The following is an 8,614-nucleotide window of genomic DNA, read 5'->3' as shown; positions in this document are numbered from 1 at the left end:
CGTAAATGGCCCCGGCGGATTCCTTCACTACGGGGTCTTCAACCTTATAGATATCTCGCTCAAAATCTTCATCGGCCTGGTCGAAGACCTCGAAGTGCCGGCACCCTTCGCGGGAGAGCGCGTTCATCGCCCCCTCGCAGGTGACCAGAGAGGCGTACGACATAAACCCCTCCACGACAGTGGGGAGTGCCTGCAGCTCCTCCTGCACCCATTCCAGACAGCGAAGTCCGGGCTCTCGGTCCGGCACTTCGAAGTCACCGGTCCGCGCACCCAGCTCACGATATGTATCCATAAGCTGTGTGCGCGTCCGTTTGGCCTCCGCGCGCGTCGCGGCCTCGGCCCGCTCCACGCGGCTCTCCAGGGCGATGAGCCGCTCCTACAGTTGCTCGGCGCGCTCCCTGGCAAGATTGCCCTTCGCCCGTGCCAGATTGGCCTCCGCCTGCGCAGCCTGCGCCTTGACGAGGGCCTCGTTGGTCTCCCTCCTCTCCCCCGCCAATTGGCGCCGGAGGTCAGCCTTCTCTCCCTCCAGCGCGGCCACCTTGTCCGCCAGCTTGCGGCACTTGCTGTCGGTGGCCGATTTCTCTCGGACGGCGTCAGCATGTTGTGTCCGAAGTCTCTCGACTTCGGCAGACACAACTGCCGTGAGGGCCCCCGACGCCGTGCGATTGGCGAAGTCAGCCACCTGCACAACACACATAAGACCGCGGCCCCGGCAAATAAAAAAAAGCGAAGTCTGGCTCAGCGGACCTGACTTAGCGACTCCGCCACCTCCTTCAGCCGGCGGGACGCAGCGCCCGCCTCATCCCTGACAGCCGCGAGGGCCGCCACCTCGCCTCCGGCACTAAGAGCCCCGCCCTTCGCCTTCGGCGCTACGGCAGCCGTCGTTGTCGCCGCGGCAGGCGCAACTATTGCAAGTTGGCCTTCGTCCGACCCTGCGACGTATCGACGAATAAATAATAATAACAATAATTAAAAAAAAGAGGAGCCAACGACTTACCACCAAGATAGTCCTCCACACTAATATCGGTGGCGAAGTCGGCGACACGCTTGCCTGCCGACGGCAACGCTCGGGCCGCCTTCGCGACCTCCGGCACTTTGCTGGCCGGCGGCACTGCCTTCGTCGATTTTGAGCCCCCGGCGCCTGCCGTCGCCTCCGGGGCTTTGCTAGACGTAGGGGCGCCCGACTTCGCCGCCAACGGCGGCTTGCCTCCGCCGGGGGCCACAGCCTTCGCAGACCCCCGCTGCCTCTTCGGGCTAGCTTCAACGAGCCTGACAACCGCCTGGCGCTTTTTGTGCTGCTCCCTGGCGGTCCTTGTCCATCACTGCCGACACAACAGCAGCAATATTCCGCCCATAAGGAAAAACTCTCCATTCACGAACCATGCGAGATGTAAAAAAGTCCTCGCCAGCCGCGCGGGGGATAGGAACATTCCTAGGCCAGCAACCCCCGGTAACCCTCAGCATCCGAGCCGAAGACTCCCGGAGCTCGGGCGAAGACATCCTTCCCCCCGGGGCCGCGCACGTCCTCATCAACTCTCTAGCAAAACTATCAGAAACCCCAAGTCCTCCCATAGCAGTACCTAATTTTCTCTTTTTAGAGGATGGGGCGGCCGCCGGCGCAGGGTCGTCTCCAGTCTCCACCACCGACTTCTTCCCACGGCGGTCCACGTCGTCTTGACCAGGATAGTCGTTATACGGCAATTGATTTAATTCAAAAACCCTGTTCAAACGGTCATTCGACCCGCGGATATCAAAGCTGCGCTGGCCCTCTGTCCTCGGCACGTAACGTCCAACGAGCCACACCGCCCCATCCTCCGCCTCACGCACAAAGGCGGCCGGGTCGCGGCTTTGCAGATTCAGCGCGAAGGCAGGACTTCGCACCACCCTTCCACCGTGAAAAGGCATCTGGCGAGGGCACACTTCGCCCAACGCCCAGCCATGCGCCAAGGGCCATACCCCGTACGCGACAAACTCTTCAACCAAATCGCGCCCACTGCTCAGGCCGGCGGCGCACCGAAGGGCCCCTTCGTCCACATCCTCCTCCGCCACTTCAAAGGGCGGGTACGCTGAGTAAAAATGAGAACACATCTCGGACACGGGGAGTCCCTCATGGCCTTCGATGGTACCCTCAGCAACGTAAAACCAAAATTAATTCCAGTTGCCCCACTTGTTGCGGGCGCAAGGAACCAACTCGACTACCTGCATCGTGGTCTTGCCGGTCTTCGGCGTGAATGTGCAGGACCCAAACTGAGCAACTTCGTCCCCAATCATCCTCTTCTACCAGTGCAAACAATAATATTTCGCAAAAACCTCGACCGATGGCTGTCCGCCGTACGAAGTTGTCGCCCAGACATACTTTGACAGAGCCACCACGGCATTCGGTGTCAGCTGATGTATCTGAACGTTGAACCTGCGCAGGACTTCGCCAACAAATCGGTGCGCAGGCAAGCGGAGACCGGCGGCGAAGAACGCCTCGAAAACAACCAACTCGCCCTCCGGCTCGGGGACTTCCTCCGTCCCCGGGACACGAGCAACTCCGCCGCCGAAGTAACCCAACCGCTGCATATCTTGCACGCGGACCGACGACATCCGCGACACGCCAAAATCAATAGAATCGTCGGCGCGCAACTCCTCCGCCATCAAACTACTCAGCATCTCCTCAGACGAGGCGGCGGCCGGCGGCGAGGAATCGGCCGGCGGCGTAGCGGCAGCAGAAGAAGAGGAGGTCGGCATCGCTATGTACCGTCGGCGGTGGCGGGCGGTCTGCTTCACTCGAGCCAGATCTCCGGCGAACAAGAGTACGGCGGGCAGACGAGCAGCAAGACGGCGGGCGGCTAGGGTTTTCACGGAGCGCGGAAAGTGAAGTTCAAAAAGCGCCGACCCCCGCCCCCTTTTATAGGCAGGGCGCGGCTCTTCGGGAAACCCGTAATCCAACAGGGCGCGGCGCTTCGGGAAACCCGCAATCCAACAGTACGCCGTCAATCAACGGTCACATCAAAAACCCCCGCGGAACCACTTCGAGCGAGGGCAGCGTCTCCGCCATCTAGCGACGTCTTCGGCACCAGGTGACTTTGTCGAACTGGTCCCTCGGAGGGCAAATGTTGGGGCGAAGGAAAAGACACCACCCTTCGCTCGAAGTCTTCGCTGCAGCCGCTGGTCTGACAGAGACAAAACAGGTAGGGACACCCTTCGCTTGATCGGCACCAGACGAAGACCGGTAACGACGTCATCCCACAGTGCGGCCTCGTCCAGCTCAGAGGCCCACGTGTGATCCGGCCCATTGTAACGGGCCCTGCGTGGCCGCCGCGCGTTACGGGCCTAATTTGTAAAGGCATCCCTGTAATTACAGTCTGTAACCCCGCTTTATGGGAATATTCTGGGGATAACCTAGGTAGCTGAGGGCACATGCGTCCTTAGCACAAGGCGCTGGGCGCTCAGGTACCTATAAATACCCCTGCACAGTGCCCGTGGGAGGCCAGATTAACAGAGCTATTGCCTTCTAGCACGTAACCCTGTTGTCATCACTGTTCACTCTTGTTGGCCTCCTTGCGATTGAGAGCAAGTTCCAACAATAAGCCGTCAAACTTACCGTAAGAACGTGGGTTTACCGACGAATATAGCCGACGGCGATTTTTGGACGAACTTAGAGAAGTAAGTTCGACAGCCCCGTCGAACTTAACCTTAAGAATGTGGGTATCGTCAAACTTAACATTAAGAACGTGGGTACCGTCGAACTTAACATTAAGAACGTGCGTTTTTAAGTTCGACGGGGGCCGTCGAATTTTTTCCCATAAGTTCGACGGCACCCATGTTCTTAAGGTTAAGTTCGATGGGGTCACGTGGCCGTCAAACTTATGTGTCCTGCGGAGGTCTGCGCGGACTGAACAATAAGTTCGACGGTACCCACGTTCTTAACCTTAAGAACGTGGGCACCCACGTTCTTAACCCTGCGTGTCTGCGAGGACTGCAAAATAAGTTCGACGGTACCCACGTTCTTAACCTTAAGAACGTGGGTACCCACGTTCTTAACCCTTTTCTAAAAAAAAATAAAAAATACAAAAATGGAAAATTAGACACACATAATATCACATGCAACACAATATATCACATATAATACAGATTTCAAACACATTGATATATGTTCATATCACAAATTCACACAAGTCCAAATATATAAGTTCACAAATTCACATAAGTCCAAATACATAAGTTCACAAATTCACACTAGTTTACATCCATAGTTCACATTTTTAGTTCACAAGTTCAAACACACAAGTTCAAACATTAACTCCATCGCTCTCGATCAGGACATCAGATTGTTGTTCGTAGCTCCACCACTAGAATTGAGACATCTGTCCGCAAAGTCAACGTGAGGGGGAGGAGTCACTTGATGAGAGCCGAAATCCTACAAAATAAACCAAAATTCTCATAAATACACAACTGGCATTAAATCACATGTACACAAAGATATAGGAAAGCACGATAAACACAAAATGTGGCTTCCATATTTGTGCATGAACATGAACATGAACATGAGAGTGAAAACAGACTTCATTTCAAGACGCAGCACCGTGTTATTTAAAATGATGCATCGTGCAAAGGATCCGCGATGTTAACTGTCCAAGAAACTACTTTGGAAATTCAGACTTAGACGCTATTCCAAATCTGAAAATTCAGAATTCAGCCACCTAACAGTCCAAAGCATGTCACAACAAAACAGCTCTCCCAACACTAAATTCCAGATTCACTAAAGCATGTTAGCCGCTAGAAGATGCAAAGTGATGTAACAAATAGAGGGAAGTTTCAGTAGGGTCTAACAACCTTCCTCACCATGTCAGGCGCTGGAAGATTTACAGATTGGAAACGACTGACTAGGCATGTAAAGTCTTAACATAAATATAGCAAAAGATCATATAACTGAAACAACTGACTGCGTATGTAATGTCTTAACATAAATATAGCAGTTCAATGTCTCAAATATATGGCATCAAATCCTCCAAGGTACAGCGATTTAATAATGACTTATCAGTTGCTTACAAAGTTTTTGGAAGCCACACAACTTGACCAGACCCTCTTAACAGCTGAGCATCATATTGAGAACACCATGGTAAACGGCTCGCTCAACCTTCATAAGTAATTTGTGTTGAATGATACATCCAAACCCACTAATCTACGTTTCAAAATGAAAAAAGCGTCTTGGGTACAACAGCGTCTACTCCTTACTTCCCGAAGAATTTAGAGAGGCGTACCGGGCCTTCCTCCTCGCTTTCACTGCCTCTGTGCTTGGACCTTGACTGGCTCTTCTTTTCCTTCCTTGTTCTCTTTGATCTCGACTGTGATCTGGACTTCCTTGAACCCCTATCCTCATCGTCGCTGCTTGAAGATTCTGAAGATGAGCTGGAACTTGACTTTGATGAACTTTTATGCTGTTAAAGATTTAAAGGTGAGGGCATCAAACAAATTTTAAGTAAGCAAAGTACCTAGAACAGAGTTATCATAACTAAATATATTTCCATTAGGTAAATCGCAACAATTTCACAAATAGGCAGCAGGTCATAAGCTAGAGTATACCTTTCTCCTCTTTTTACTTCTTTTCTTTGCGTCCTTATCCTTCCTCTCAGTTTTCGAACTTCTTTTTTCTGAAGAGCCATATAATAGTTGCAATATATTTATATTTGAGGAATGGCAAGTGATGGAAATACTAAGATTCTAACATTACAGATATTTACTAGGTACGTACCCATGCATTGCCATGAGAGTTAAAAATTAGCATAAACGTATAGATACGAAATGACAAATGTCGCTATGATATGCAAAATTTGTTTAGCAAAATATCACACCAACATGAGTCAAACAAATAAGAAAACATGAGACTCACTTTTTGTCAATCCGATGGGAGTGAAGAGCCACTCTCTTCCTATAGAAAGGTTTAAATTGATTAATAAAACCAAATTAAATTCTCGGATAATAAATGATTGGTTGTCCAAGCTTTAACACAACACCCGAGTTCTAATATGACGCGTCGCTAAGAGGATTAGGCCCCAACAGATAAACTTGAAGAGAGATAACTGATCAAAAATAAAGGGTTAACAGGATATCTCAACAAGAACCCCTATCCCTGGTGGGGAGAAGTAAAAAATTACAGCAATGCAAGGTATAAAATAACTCTTAGCCTTGTTCATTTGCAAAATGCATGCAGGAACCAATATGCCACAATACCATCAGGACTTGAAACTCACACTGTCCAAATTTGTCTAGATTCTCAGTAATAATGCATGTACCTTTTCTTTGCGGCTGTCCATCTGAGTGTGGGATCCTATAATAAGAACACCAGATGGAAGCGATTCAAATTTGCTCCGCAAAGATGAAAGTGACTCGGTAACTCCAATGAATGATTTCTCTACATCCAAGTAACACAATCAGAGGTCCAGATTTGTTCTCTTCTGAAATGACCTGACAGGAAATGAAAATCATACTATCATACAGAGTGATAACTTCATATTCGACAGGATTCATTGTCCTAAAAAGCAACAATACCTCTATTAGCTCGGTCATAGCTAGCCTCTCAACTTCTTCACTAGCAGAAAAGTCTGGGCGAAGTGATTCAGCTGTGGAAATATAACAGCCTTAGCAACAAATAAAGAAGTTAAAATAACTGCCAAAGAAGTTGAGAATTCGGAAGTTTGAGCTAACCAGAGCAGAAGAAGCCATGATCTTCCTCGCACAAACCACCAAGATCATTACCATCAGGGATCTGCTTGTCAAGTCGGACTCCAATTTTTGAGGATCCATTATCTTCAAAAGCAAGCATCACTCTGCCTCGATAACCATAACTTGGTCCCCCGGAGATCAATCAAGCAATTTTTATAAACAAATATATGTATTGGACTAATATGGTGCTATAAAAAATTGTGATATGGGGAAAGAATATTTGATTTCACAGGATAGTCAATACAAAAGCAAGCTCATAACTGGGTTGCCTATGAGAAGTCTCATGTTTAGTATAAAAAATTGTAATAGAACGTGCAATAATTCAAAGTTTCTTAGCTTCTGAATGTTCGTGAGCAGGTAAATAAATATACATTATGAGCTTACCCAAGGTAGCAAAAGTGAATCCACGACAAGAAGTCTAGCACCAAAATGTTTCGCAAGTGCATTTACCAATGTTTCCTGATAAATCTCAGAACCTAAATGCATTGCCGCAAAAAATTAGAGAAATACAAAAGCACATGAAGTTGGATAATTATCAAACAAGTATGGCCACTGGCATTACAAATCAACTGGAAAAGGTAAACAACAAAGGAAGTACAGGTCTCCAAACAGAGACAAAGTAAGTACCTGCTGGACTAGATAACAAAATTCGTTGGTTTATTGATGAAATCTCAGCAAACTGCTTGATGAACTCCTTCTTTTACATATTTTTGTGAAGAAAAAAGCTTACCACCAAACACGAGCATCACTGAACAACCCCTTTCCATCATAAACTACTATCTCGTCTTTGTTGTAGATGCCAAGAGCAGATACAACAACTAAAAATGCCTTTTCAGATGGCAACATGTGTGGTAACTGAACAAGGAAAAAATATATAACCAATGGATGTCAAATTTAATTGCAGATTCTTACCAAAGAGAGAAAAATCAACTAGTTATATCAGACAGTATTAGTATCATCAACAAGCAACAAAAAAATGCAGGTACTAAGTAGATATGCCCTGTTTCAAAAGAAAAAAAGAAAAGAATAGTTCAGATGATATCCATTGATCTAACTAAAGTTACAAGCTGAACCCAGGGAATGTTCAGAAGAATTAGCAAGTGAGCTCTTATACCATCATTACAGAGAATAGTTCTGATGCCATCCATTACCTGATGTAATATGAAGCTACAAGCTGAGACAATGCTATATTCAGAAGAATTAGCACGCAACTCTCATACTATAAGCACATTGCAGATGACGAAACGGTAAAGGAAGACCTTCGATGTCTTTGAGAGCACCATCTATGTCTGTAAAGGAAGACCAAAGTTCTTCAAACAAGTCATATGACGAAACGGTATAATCGATTCTATCCAGAATGTATGAAGTGCTAATTAGCTACATTTGGCCAGCAAGGGGAGGGAAGCGCGCGTGCAGTGCTGAGCTCTCCTCCTCTCCTAGTCTCCTGCTTGCCTGCTGGGCTTATCCGCCTGCCGGTTCCGGAGCAGCACGCAGCTGGGCCGGAGTGGAATGGGAGCGGACAGCGGAGTACTCGAGCCAGCGCGCGTGGGGTGGCGGCGGGGCGCTGGCGGCGGGCGTGCGGCTGGCAGGTAGCGGTGGGCCCGCGCGGTAGATAGAGGGAAAGAAGAGAGACGCACGGGGTGGGTTAGGATTTAGGTTTTGGGTTAATTTCGACGGTGTCCACGTGGCCCACGAATTTAACTTAAGAACGTGGGTACCCACGTTCCTAATACGATAAGTTCGACGGTTTTAGTACGGGCCCACGAATTTAATTTAAGAATGTGGGTGCCCACGTTCTTAAATTAACCCACGAACATTTATTAGTTTCTTGTAGTGCAACGACCTACACATTCTTGATAAATTGCCTAATCTGTCCATAAAAAATTAATCTACCAGTTTGACC

General features: G+C 48.3%; 1 non-coding gene across 1 annotated transcript; it reads right to left on the bottom strand.

Annotated features, from left to right (window-relative positions):
- Positions 1–4,946: 4,946 nt before the first annotated feature.
- On the bottom strand, positions 4,947–5,619 carry LOC103642435 (uncharacterized). Its single transcript, XR_004853139.1, has 3 exons — positions 5,572–5,619; positions 5,224–5,426; positions 4,947–5,125 (listed from the first exon to the last, which is right to left on the bottom strand). It is a non-coding gene; the product is annotated as an uncharacterized protein (transcript).
- Between the last annotated feature and the right edge of the window lie 2,995 nt (positions 5,620–8,614).

Source organism: Zea mays, chromosome 10 (genome assembly GCF_902167145.1).
Source record: "Zea mays cultivar B73 chromosome 10, Zm-B73-REFERENCE-NAM-5.0, whole genome shotgun sequence".
Lineage (NCBI taxonomy): Eukaryota > Viridiplantae > Streptophyta > Magnoliopsida > Poales > Poaceae > Zea > Zea mays.
This window is presented reverse-complemented; position numbering and strand designations above follow the sequence as displayed.